This window comes from Pelodiscus sinensis, chromosome 27 (genome assembly GCF_052426305.1).
Source record: "Pelodiscus sinensis isolate ZL-2025 chromosome 27, ASM5242630v1, whole genome shotgun sequence".
Lineage (NCBI taxonomy): Eukaryota > Metazoa > Chordata > Testudines > Trionychidae > Pelodiscus > Pelodiscus sinensis.
In genome coordinates, this window is record NC_143078.1 from 12,938,067 (window position 1) to 12,951,351 (window position 13,285).

The 13,285-nt window shown below is 53.0% G+C and overlaps 1 protein-coding gene across 4 annotated transcripts in view; it reads left to right on the top strand.

Moving 5' to 3' along the window:
- Positions 1-4,768: 4,768 nt before the first annotated feature.
- Positions 4,769-13,285, top strand: part of PPARD (peroxisome proliferator activated receptor delta) — a 39,312-nt gene continuing 30,795 nt past the window's right edge. For 2 of the 4 annotated variants that reach the window (XM_075910528.2, XM_075910527.2), the window contains exons 1-2: positions 4,777-4,861; positions 11,137-11,277. The gene's annotated coding sequence lies outside the window, so the exon portion shown is untranslated. Of the gene's footprint in view, positions 4,862-11,136; positions 11,278-13,285 lie in introns of all 4 variants that reach the window. The other 2 variants (XM_075910530.2, XM_075910526.2) reach the window with 2 other exon arrangements.

Sequence of the window (13,285 nt, forward strand, 5' to 3'; positions counted from 1 at the left end):
CTTGCACAATGCAGGCCACAGAATCTCACCCACCCACTCCTGGAATAATCCTCTCACCTATATCTCAGATATTGAAGCCTTCAAATAGTTTAAAGACCCCAAGATACAGAGAATCCTCCAGCCGTGATCTGTGCCCCATGCTACAGAGGAAGGCAAAAAACCTCCAGGGCCTCTGCCAATCTACCCTGGAGGAAAATTCTTTCCCGATCTTCATAGCACTCCTGTAAGACAGGGTTGGACTATTGCAGTATCCCATTTTTGCAGATGGGAAATTGGGGCATCGAGAGGCTAAGTGACTTACCTAAGGTCACATATGAAATCTATAGCAGAGCTGGGACTTGAACTTGTGACAAAGACCCTTGGTTACTGCCCTAGCCACCAGCCCATCCATCTGCTTGCAGCATACCAAGATGTCTGATGTGGCATGAGCTCCAGGGGTCTGAGCGGGGTGATACTTGGCTGGTCACTATTTTTATTACAGTGAAAACCATTTTTGCCAAAAAATGGTCTTGTTGCCCAAGTGAATGGAACATTTCACCCAAACCACAGTGGTTCTCAAATGTTTCTAGTTTCTGAATTCTACCTTCTCACCCCTGTGGGGGGTTGATATCCCCCCTCTGTTCTCAATCAATTAGCATTATAAGCCATTAATTGTACTTCCATCATCAGATCTGCCGATGGGGGAGGAACAAGGGAGGCAGTTGCCCTAGGGCCTGGCAAGTCAACAGACTCCAGTGCTCCTGGCCACCACCTCTGCTATTGTAGCTGTGGCCATGTCCGGAATCCCGGGCCCTTTACATTGATGCTGGAGTGCAGCATAACATGAAATGCCTGGCTGAGGAGTGGGGGAGCGCTATGGGCTGGGCAGTGCTGAGGGCTGGCTGCCTCCAGCCCCACTCCTTCTGCCAGAGGCCCTTACCCTTATGGGGGTGCAGAGCTGGCCTCCCCCACTTGCCCGGAAGTCTTTGGTGGCTGTCAGCCCTGCCAGTTACCATGTGGACTAGGAGCCCTCTGCATGGACCAGGACCCCACTCTGCTAGGTGCTGTACGATCAGACAAGAGACAAGACAGTAGCTTAGTCCTCTGCCACTGACCTACTATGTGGCCTTGGACAAATCATTTCCCCTGTCTATAGCTTTGTTTCCTCTCCCTCTTTCCATTGTGTGTCTTGGCTATTCAGACTGCATCTCTTAGCTTACCTCTTTCTTTATGTACGCATAGTGCCTGGAATAATGGAGACCGCCCACCCCCATGCATTATTCCAGGAGCAACAAATAATTTGTGTCCCAATCCTGAAAACACTGTGGGACTTCATTAGGGCTTCTAGTGGACACAGCATTCCATACCTTGGTTCGTCTTGAAGAATTGGGGCCATGGTGCGTCTTTAACTTACCTCCCCCTCAAAAAGCCCCAGAATCAGAAAAAGTTATTTTGAACAATTCTAAATTTTAAAAACAAAATTTTCAAGAAAAATGCACAGAAAAAGTAGAAACATGAGGGCTGGGTCTAGACTGGCAAGTTTTTCCAGAAAATCAGCCGCTTTTCCGGAAAAACTTGCCAGCTGTCTACACTGGCTGCTTGAATTTCCGGAAAAGCACTGACGATCTCATGTAAGATTGTCAGTGCTTTTCCAGAAATACTATGCTGCTCCCGTTCGGGCAAATGTATTTTTCCGAAAGACTTTTGTGCAAAAGGGCCAGTGCAGACAGCACAGGACTGTTTTCCGCAAAAAAGCCCCGATTGCGAAAATGACGATCGGGGCTTTTTTGCGGAAAAGCGCGTCTAGATTGGCCACGGACGCTTTTCCACAAAAAGTGCTTTTGCAGAAAAGCATCCTGCCAATCTAGACGTGCTTTTCCGAAAATGCTTTTAACAGAAAAGTTTTCCGTTAAAAGCATTTTCGGAAAATCATGCCAGTGTAGACGTAGCCGAGCAGTTTAGTCCATTTTGAGAGCTACTGGAAATAAATTTTATATATATATATATGTATATGTATATAATTCAACTAGCCCTAGTGCTGGCATTTTGATGTTCCACTGGCATGCTGGGCTAGTGAAAACATTGCACCATGAATATTTATCCTATTGCACAAGAGGTGCTATCCTTAGTTCCTGCTCCTTTGATCTCCCTGTATTTTTCTGATGAGCACCTCATACTAATTACCCTCTGCTCTTGGCCCTCCAGGAGGAGTCCTTCCAAAGGATGTATATATGGCTGTTATTTTAAACTCCTATAAATTTCCTGCTGTCAGTCCCCTATTCAAGACATTCCCCATTTGCCAGCCTCATCCCAAACATATGCCCCGTAGATGTTCTTCCTATGCCCTTAATGAGCATCCCTTATAGGCAATTTGCTTCCCTCTTGGAAGCATCCACCACAGATGCTTCACATTCCACCATGTGTCATTCACACATGTGCAGTATCCCTTCCTGGATCCCTACAGGGTAACAACACCCTATAATCTTCTATAGGGTATAGCTCTTATAGGCACATCCTCTGTCCTCAGCTATGGCCAGTGCCTCAGTTTTCCTTTGGAGTGGATGGTTTGACTTTGACTTCGGGCTGAACGGGAACTAGCCAAACTGGTTGAAGCAGGATCGTGGGTGAGGGGGGTATGGGGACACTGTGCCCCTTTCAAAAGGCTGATTGGCCATGCGCCTCCCCCCACAAGTTTGGCCTCACTTAAAAATGACTGGCTGATGTGCAAAATAAACGTGCACACGTGTCTCAGCCATGCTAGCACTGAAAAGGAGCAGTTTTGCTCATGTCCACCATATAAAGAAAATCTGCTGGCGTATCACAAGGGCTCTGGTGTGTCACTAGGGCTATGGCATTGGCGTGTCACTACGGTGCTGGCATATCACTAGGGCTCTGGTGTGGCACTAGGGCTATGGCACTGGCATGTCACTACGGTGCTGGCATGTCACTAGGGCGCAGGCGTGTCATTAGGTCGCTGGTGTGTCACTACGGTGCTGAGGTGTCACTAGGGTGCTGGCGTGTCACTATGGCGCTGACGTGTCACTACAACGCAGGCATGTCACTAGGGTGCTAGCGTGTCATTAGGATGCAGGCATGTCACTAGGGTGCCGGTGTGTCACTAGGGCGCTGGTGTGTTACTAGGGTGCTGGCATGTCACTAGGGTGCAGGCGTATCATTAGGTCACTGGTGTGTCACTACGGTGCTGAGGTGTCACTAGGGCACTGGCGTGTCAGTAAGGTGCTGGCATGTCACTAGGGCGCTGGCGTGTCACTAGGGTGTCACTAGGGGGCTGGCGTGTCAGTGTGCAGGGGTGTCACTAGGGTGTCACTAGGGCGCTGGCGTGTCACTAGGGTGTCACTAGGGCGCGGGCGTGTCACTAGGGCACTGCATGTCACTAGGGTGCGGGCGTGTCACTAGGGTGTCACTAGGGCGCTGGCGTGTCACTAGGGCACTGCGTGTCACTAGGGCACTGCGTATCACTAGGGTGTCACTAGGGCACTGCGTGTCACTAGGGCGCTGGCGTGTCACTAGGGTGTCACTAGGGCACTGCGTGTCACTAGGGTGCTGGCGTGTCACTAGGGCACTGTGTGTCACTAGGGTGTCACTAGGGCGCTGGTGTGTCACTAGGGCACTGCGTGTCACTAGGGCGCTGGCGTGTCACTAGGGTGTCACTAGGGCGCTGGCGTGTCACTAGGGTGTCACTAGGGCGCTGGCGTGTCACTAGGGTGTCACTAGGGCGCTGGCGTGTCACTAGGGCGCTGGCGTGTCACTAGGGTGTCACTAGGGCACTGCGTGTCACTAGGGCGCTGGCGTGTCACTAGGGTGTCACTAGGGCACTGCGTGTCACTAGGGCACTGCGTGTCACTAGGGCGCTGGCGTGTCACTAGGGTGTCACTAGGGCACTGCGTGTCACTAGGGCGCTGGCGTGTCACTAGGGTGTCACTAGGGAGTCACTAGGGCACTGCGTGTCACTAGGGCGCTGGCGTGTCACTAGGGTGTCACTAGGGCACTGCGTGTCACTAGGGCGCTGGCGTATCACTAGGGTGTCACTAGGGCGCTGGCGTGTCACTAGGGCACTGTGTGTCACTAGGGTGTCACTAGGGCGCTGGTGTGTCACTAGGGCACTGCGTGTCACTAGGGCGCTGGCGTATCACTAGGGTGTCACTAGGGCACTGCGTGTCACTAGGGCGCTGGCGTATCACTAGGGTGTCACTAGGGCACTGCGTGTCACTAGGGCGCTGGCGTGTCACTAGGGTGTCACTAGGGCGCTGGCGTGTCACTAGGGTGTCACTAGGGCACTGCGTGTCACTAGGGCGCTGGCGTGTCACTAGGGTGTCACTAGGGCGCTGGCGTGTCAGTGTGCAGCGTCCAGCGCGGGCCAGCTGGGAAATGGGACTACGCTGTTGCCTGACTACACTGGTGCTTCGCTGGGGCCTGCTGGCTCACTGGGCACGTGTCTAGCCGAGCCGCGATGCCAGCTCCCCCGGGGCCCTGAGACCCAGAGCACTGACAAACTCATCGCACCCCCAGCGGCCTTCCCTACCCAGCATGCTTTGCTAGCAGCCTGCACGTCCCGTGACCCCCTGGCTGGCCGAGGTTCCCCCGCCCCCCCGCCGGGGACGTGTTCGGCTTCGCTTCGCCCGCCAGGGGGCGCCGGGCCCTGCGAAGGGCGGTGCCTCCTCAGGCGGGGACGGGCTTGGGCCGTTGCTGTGGCGATATGCTAATACGGCCCGGGCGCTGCTGATTGGCGGGTTGGGGCTGGGCACGCGGTGGCGTCAGGGCGGGTGCGTGTGACGTGCGGGCGGGGGGTGGGGTCAGGAGGAAAAGTTCTGGGCTGAGCAGGAGCTTGAGGGGGGATCGGAGCCGCCGCGACCGGCAGCAGGTGAGGGGGGGAGGGGCTGGGGGGAGGGGCCCTCTGCCAGCCGCCCCCTGTGCCTGCAGCCCCCCCCCGGGAGTAGGGGCCGGGGTCCCCTGTGCCTGCAGCCCCCCCCGGGAGTGGGGCAGGGCCCCCCTGCAGCCCCCCCCCCCGGGAGTAGGGGCCGGGGGCCCCTGTGCCTGCAGCCCCCCCCCCGGGAGTAGGGAGCCGGGGTCCCCTGTGCCTGCAGCCCCCCCCGGGAGTAGGGGCCGGGGGCCCCTGTGCCTGCAGCCCCCCCCGGGAGTAGGGGCCGGGGGCCCCTGTGCCTGCAGCCCCCCCCCGGGAGTAGGGGCCGGGGTCCCCTGTGCCTGCAGCCCCCCCCGGGAGTAGGGGCCCCCCTGTGGGCCCCCCCCGGGGGCCCCTGTGCCTGCAGCCCCCCCCCCGGGAGTAGGGAGCCGGGGTCCCCTGTGCCTGCAGCCCCCCCCGGGAGTAGGGGCCGGGGGCCCCTGTGCCTGCAGCCCCCCCCGGGAGTAGGGGCCGGGGGCCCCTGTGCCTGCAGCCCCCCCCGGGAGTAGGGGCCGGGGGCCCGTGTGCCTGCAGCCCCCCCCGGGAGTAGGGGCCGGGGGCCCCTGTGCCTGCAGCCCCCCCCGGGAGTAGGGGCCGGGGGCCCGTGTGCCTGCAGCCCCCCCCGGGAGTAGGGGCCGGGGGCCCCTGTGCCTGCAGCCCCCCCCGGGAGTAGGGGGCCGGGGGCCCCTGTGCCTGCAGCCCCCCCCGGGAGTAGGGGCCGGGGGCCCCTGTGCCTGCAGCCCCCCCCCGGGAGTAGGGGCCGGGGTCCCCTGTGCCTGCAGCCCCCCCCCGGGAGTAGGGGCCGGGGTCCCCTGTGCCTGCAGCCCCCCCCGGGAGTAGGGGCCGGGGTCCCCTGTGCCTGCAGCCCCCCCCCGGGAGTAGGGGGCCGGGGGCCGGGGTCCCCTGTGCCTGCAGCCCCCCCCCCGGGAGTAGGGGGCCGGGGGCCCCTGTGCCTGCAGCCCCCCCCGGGAGTAGGGGGAGTAGGGGCCGGGGGCCCCTGTGCCTGCAGCCCCCCCCCGGGAGTAGGGGCCGGGGGCCCCCCCCCCCCGGGAGTAGGGGCCGGGGGCCCCTGTGCCTGCAGCCCCCCCCCCCGGGAGTAGGGGCCGGGGGCCCCCCGGCCCCCCCCCCCCCCCGGGAGTAGGGGGCCGGGGGCCCCCCCCCCCCCCCGGGAGTAGGGGCCGGGGGCCCCTGTGCCTGCAGCCCCCCCCCCCCGGGAGTAGGGGCCGGGGGCCCCCCGGCCCCCCCCCCCCCGGGAGTAGGGGCCGGGGGCCCCTGTGCCTGCAGCAGCCCCCCCCGGGAGTAGGGGCCGGGGGCCCCTGTGCCTGCAGCAGCCCCCCCCGGGAGTAGGGGGCCGGAGGATCCCTCTGCTTGCAGCAGTCCTCCACTCCTGGGAGTAGGGGGCCAGGGGAGCCCTCTTCCTGCAGCCCTTCCCCAGGAGTGGGGGGATGGGGGAATCCCTCTGCCTACAGTGGCCCCTGGGAGTAGAGGGGTGAGGGGACCCCCTCTGCCTACAGTGGCCCCTGGGAGTAGAGGGGTGAGGGGACCCCCTCTGCCTACAGTGGCCCCTGGGAGTAGAGAGGTGAGGGGACCCCCTCTGCCTAACAGTGCCTCCCAGTAGTGGGGAAAAGGGGACCCCCTCTGCCTGCAGCCCCCCTGGCAATAGAGGTGAGAAGGGATCCCTCTGTAGCCCCTCTGGGAGTAGGCATGGGGGACCCTTCTTTCTGCAGCACTACACCTCCCCCGTGGGAGGATGGGGGACCGCTAGCCCAGGTGTCTCTGAGGCAGGGATTTGAGGAACTGGGTCTGGCTCTGCTAGGGCACTGAAAGGCAGGTGGAGGGTCTGAAGCAAGAGGCATCTCAGGTACCAGACTCTTCAGGGAAAGGTGTAAGCATGGAGGGAAGAAGGGAGCAGGCATTAGTGGTCAGAGCATGGGGTGGAAGAGCGGGAGAGAGGATGTCTGGGTTCTATCCCAGCTCTGTGTCAGGTATGTCATCTTGTGGCTTAAGCAGGAGACTCTGGACATAGGGCTCATAGGTTCCAAGACCCTGGGATAAATATCATTTCCTCTGCATCTCCCGTTTCCTGTCTGCAACATGGGGGTGATGCTTCCTTATCTCTCAGTTATAGTCTCATGACATTTTATAACTTAGTACAGCCACCACACCGCCCACCTAGAATGTGCATTCATATCTGGGGTGGAATCATGCAGAAAAGTAACAATTGGACAGCATGACTACACAGATGTTTAGGGCAATGAGTAAAGAATCGAGCATCCAGATGAAACTGCTGGTAGGTGAGGGCAGAAAAACAGCCCTTTCTTAGTGCCTAGGTAGACTGCAAGTTTCAACTGATTAGTGTTAAGTGCTTGAAGATTCTTGGATGAAAGTCAAAAGAACGTAAAGGAGTAAGACAGTCACCCGGCTCCCTAGATTAGAGACTGATTCCTTTCATCCCTCACCTCCATACTCATTTATTGACTTAATCTTACTGCATCTCTTTTTATTCCAAACTGACCAGGTCCCAACCACATTGTGCAACAGCTGACTTCTTTGTGTTACAGTGATTGGCTCTGCCTCAGAACCAGAGTGCTCTCCCCATCCAAGTGTAATTGCCTCTTTCCCTTGAGAATTCCTTCTGCCTGTCTGCAGTTGAAAGGGATGTTTCATCTGCCCTCCTGACCTGGATGCTCTTTTCAGAGCTGGTGCAGTGTGACTCCCTCTCCTATCATACAAAACTGCTTTCCTCAGTTTCAGTCTGAGGATCTCCAAGCACTTCAGTCAGTAGAGAATTACGCCTTGTAACCCATTTTACAGATGGGGAAACTGAGGCACAGAGAGGTTGAAACAGGTTTTGTTAGTGGCAGAGCAAGGGTTAAAACATGCATCTCTTGATTCAGTCCTGATTCTTCTTCTTAATAAAGCCTGTCTGTTATCATTCATTTGCAAGGCTCTAGCTTAGTAGCTGAATTGCCTGTATTGTCTCAAGTTTTGTCTGTACTTAAGTTTAAAATGCAGCCATGGTGATGCTTTAAATTGAAAGTGTGGCCATGGCCACTCTGTAAACCACCTCCACAAGAGGAGAAGCTCCATCTGGCAGTGTGGGGCCCAGCCCTGTAGCCTGGTTCACACGGGCACTTCACTATGCTATAATTTGTGGGGTAGCAGGGGGTTCATCTCCGAGCTAGAAAGTTACAGCCTTGTAAAATGCCAGTGTAGACTTAGCCTGAGTCTGCCATGGCTGACTAAAAAAACATAGAGTGACTCTCTTTAGCAGCCTGTCTTGTCTGATCCGAGATGTGCACAGGTGTAAATCTCTTCCCCTCAGATTGAGGAGTATTAGGGTACTGGCCAGAGCCATGGAGGCTGAAGATCTCTTCTGTGCCACAGAGAAAGTATAGTAGGAGCAATGGCACAGCCAACTCTCCCCCATCCTCAGGCATCTCTTAGTCCCTTGTTGGTAGGGAGGCCAGTGGTGAAGTTTGGTCTGCAACCCACTCGCTTCTCCTATTTTCCCCGGGCAGTGGTCAGATAGTGATGATTTCTGGTCATGCCCCACCTGAAGTTTGAATGGGTGAGCCTGATGTGAAAGGCTCCATACCCTATTTCCGGTTGCTGGAACCACCTAATCCTTCTCTTGGGACCTGTGTGTGTGTTTTTTTTTTTTAAACCGATGCCTTCACTTTCTCACACCATCCCCCAAATGCAAATGTGCTAAAAGCAGGTGAGTTTCTTCTTCAACAGTTTCAGCCTGTCAACCTGGAAGACTAGAGGAAGCTTTGGGGAGGAGCTGGGATGTTCTTTGAGCTTCCGTTCATGCTCTGTTGAGCCTTGCGCCAGGTGGTTAGGGGACATGTCCTGGCATTTGGCTGAGAGCAGAGCAAGGTGAACTAGTGACTTAATATTGGCTTTCAAACCTTTGTCGGTTTCTGTTGGCAGTTGGTGCTCAGATGGTGTCATAAGGTGTGTGCGGTCAGGGTGTGACTTGCATTCTGATTGGCAGTGTCAGCACTGGGTCTCCTGTGGAGCATTGTGTTACAGGGTCTGGAAAAGGTTTAACTGATAGTGGAGTTGTAGGAAGTGTGATCAGGGTGAAGGTACTTGGAGGTGTATTTATTTATTTATTACTATCCAGATAGAATACAAACTCACGGGCTTGGACTTACAGTATCATTGTTTTTCCTTTTAGGAAGGAGTGAGGGAAATTTTGCTACTCCAATGTCCTGTTTAAAAAAGGCATTTTATTTTGCTTAACCTTAGAATAGTTGCTAGAGCAGAGGATTGGGAATCAGTAATCCTGGAATCTTGTCATTGAGTGAGTTAGTGGCAGAACAAACTTAGGGGCGAACTATAGGACCACAGAAATGTAGTTCTGGCAGGGACCTTGAGGTCATCTTGAAAAGTGAAATGATTTACAGAGGATGTACATTTCACTTCTCTGTGCCTCAGTTTCCCCACTTGGAAGATGGAGATAATACTTACACTTACAGGGAGATGTTGAGCCTTAATTATTGTGTGAAATACATCGAGAGCCTTGCATAAAAATACATAAGTGTTAAATATTTTAAATAGTTCACTAGTGCATGCACCACTGCTTTGTATGGGATGGAGTGAGAACTACTGAACTGCCTATTTTGTGCCCTGTGCTGCTAATGTTGAGTATCCTTTAGCTCAAGCATTAGAGGCTTATGCTTTAGGGAGACCTGAGGATTGTCCCTGTTGTAATGCATTTCCAAGTGGTCATAGTATGCAGCACAGTGAAAGTCATGAAGTTGTAGGTAGCTACACATTTGTTACACTATTATGTTGCATTCAAAAATCTTTCAGACCGGACTAAGCAATTGCTAGCTTTCCTTTTATAACTGGCAACTTTTCCTCTTGATAACGGAATTGGTTTGTTTGCAGGCACTCAGCTAGTCTGTGGTTCTACTAGTACTCAGAGATGTATTAATACTATGGAATAGGGGCTTTCTTGTTAATACTATGGAATAGGGGCTTTCTTGTTATCACGGAGAAGCAGCTGACCCATACAATACTGTCCAGGGAACAAAGGTTCAAGACTCATCCATGTTCTCAGCACCTTTGTTTAACTTCAGGGTTCATTATGCAACCCAGGTTATTCTGCATGATGTTTAAAATACACACTATCTTCTCTAAGTCCCCTTGTTCTGAATTGTTAGTGGTTTTCTCCAGAACCTGATAGCGTATTGCTCCACTCTGCTTGGACCTCTTTCCTAGTATCATCATGTTATTTTCATGATCATCAGAGAAGCCCATAGAAGCCATTTCTCTACTGAGTCTGAGTTTTGGCATCTTGATTGTTTCAAATAGTCACTGGCAAGTGTAAACAGTGTTGTCACCTGAAAAGTAAGATGAGGTATAGCTCTAATCCATACATCTTCTCACATCCATAATGACAGGACACTCCCTCAGCGCCTAGGCTAAGGAAATCCATTCTTCCATGCCTAACATTTCTAAAAACACCAGTGTCTTTAATACCAACTCTGTAGGTTGTTGCTGTTAGGGTCCTATATTCAGCCTATAGCTCCTTATGGTGTAAGTCAGTGGCAAAGGTCTAATGAGCAGGACTTGACAATTAGGGCAACCTACTCTCCCGTGGCGAGTAGACTTTAGCTCGGCACGGCACCGCAGTACGATCAGCACCTGCGCAGCACGTCAAACCATGCAGCTGGTGAGCGGGGCTCGCTGCCGCTTGTCAAGCCCTGCTAATGAGAGTCTTCCATCATTATGTTTGATTGTGGACCAGTGACCTATTGATATTTCAACTTTGAGATTTGTGACTTCTGTTGATGGCAACCAGTGTTCTCTCTAAGATTTTTCCATCCATGAGCAGAGTGAGTTTTGTCTTGTGCACCAATATTGAGGTCGTGTGCTTGTTCGGAGGTGTGCCACCATAGCACCCAACTTAACAAATATCTTGTATATATTTTTTTAAATGTTATGGAAGAAAGAATACTAAAACAAGAGATAATTAACAAGGTACGTGACTTCAAATGGTTTTGACATGAAGTCAAATAAAAAGAAAATTAATATTACAAAATTTTCAGTAGCCAGTTTCCTCTGTGTATAGCCTTCTCTAGGTGGACTAGATGATCTCTTGTGGTCCCTTATGGTTAAACCTGCTTGGATCCTTTGCTGAGATGACAAGTTATTTAAAAGATACAGGGTATATAAACTTTCCTCCATTAACATACACATTTAAATTCTGTCTCTTCAAGATAGTTTACAAGACAATATGTTTGCAGACTTCAGCCACATAAACTACAGAGCAATGATTTAAATGAAGAAAAACAAAACTTTGAGCTAAGGACCCAAGCAACACTTGGTAAATCTTCTAGTGAGCATACAGCACAAGAAAGGTAAGACAATGGATACTTTCTAACTTGATCAGAAGTAGCCACCCATAAAAAGAGACATACTGTTTTCTATACAGGCCTTCAAAGAAAATGATACAACAGTAGAGATTATCTTATTTTTGTCTATAAAAAAAATTGTGTCTTAAGCCACCAGCCTTTTGCCAGAGCTGGAACTAGGGCCGCAATGAGGATGCCCCAATAAGTCCTTGCTTAACAAATGAATCCCTTTCAAAAGGTGGTAAACACAATCCATGTTAGATGACTGGAGACTTAATGGGAGGATTAATTTTAGTAGTGCCTTTGAGAGATCTGACAGGTAAGGTAGGTGGAAAGGACCTGAAAATCTGGTTGGTGAGAAATTCTGCTTCATTGATTTGATTTAAAAGTTCCCAATGAGTCTATAAAATACTGGTCCAGTCAATGAAGGCTGAAAGTGTCGTGTGGTTCGATTTATTTTAGATCCAAGAGAAACCAGGACTCTCCAGGGAGACTTACCCACTTTCTTATTTATTACAAGCTTTAAGCAGTTAATATAGTTGTTTAAATTTTACAAGCCTTCAAAACAATTACTATACAGGTAGTCCCCGGGTTACGTCAGTCCAACTTAAGTCAGACCCCTAGTTACAAACTGGAGGGGGGGGGGCGCAGCTAGTGCGGGGGGCGCCCCCCCCCCCCCCCCAGCAGGCCAGGGAGACGCGGAGTGGCTTTTCTCGCCGCGGAGGACGCGGGCGGCGGGACCGCGGCGCATCTCGGTGGTCCCGCCGCCCGCATCCTCCGCGGCAAGAAAAGCTGCTCCGTGTCTCCCTGGTCTGCTGGGGAGGGGTGCAGCTAGTGCGCCCCCCGCCCCCAGCAGACCAGGTTTTTCTTGCTGACGCCTGGGGTAGAGCAGATGGGGGGCTGCTGGGTTGGTCCCACAGCGCCGAGGTGCGGCGCTACTGGACCAACCCAGCAGCACCCCAGCTGCTCTGCCCCAGGCATCCCCAAGTCATCCGCTGCTGAAACTGACCAGCGGCTGACTATAGGAAGCCCAAGGCAGAGCTGCTCTGCCCCAGGCTTCCTGGAATCAGCCGCTGATCAGTTTCAGCAGCGGCTGACTTGGGGACACCTGGGGTAGAGCAGCTGGGGTGCTGCCGGGTTGGGCCCGCCACGCCAAGGGTTGGCGCTACCAGACCAACCCAGCAGCACTCCAGCTGCTGTGCCCCAGGCGTGTCCGATTCAACTGCTGCTGGTCAGTTTCAACATTGGCTGAATCTGGACACCAGTTCTGACTTACATACAAATTCAACTTAAGAACAAACCTACGGTCCCTGTCTTGTACGTAACCCGGGGACTGCCTGTACAATTTAAACCATAAATCCGATAAATTCTAAAGCAATTAATAAGCGCAAAGCAATGCAAAAGCAATTAACAAAAGTTCTACTATAATACAGTGATAAAGCCTGTTCACTTACACTTCACCTGCATGCTACCTACAATACCAGGCAGGAGATCGTGGTCCCTTTGATTCCCGCTCGTTGGAGTGCCATGCACTGCTGCAGCCCGTGTGAAGGGTCTGTTACTTCTACTTACAACGAGCACAACCAATGAGTCATCCTGCTCCCTCCCTCCCATCGGTTCTTCTTACTAAGCCCATTTTATAGCGAAGCAAGACTTGGCCATTCTAATGATATTTCCCAATTGATTAAGTGTTGTGTGAGATACCTAAAATGCCCAATACCCTCATTTAGGGTACATCCTGCTACTCAGGATGTTGCAAAAATGATGTGCATAGTTAACAGTTTTCTGGAGATCTCATTAGTATCTGCAGTATTTAAACTTTCCTTCATTCTTTAAAGTCTGTTTCTACCCTTGTGTTCGTGTAATTTTTTTGACTGTGAATTTTATGAGACTGCATAAGCGGGTAGATGTGCTGTGAATGAGACAGCCTGTTCTCAGTCATCTCTGAAGAGTAACAAAGACAGGCTAAACATTATTGTTAGCTGTTTCCAGTGGCTGGAAGCCGAAACTTGAC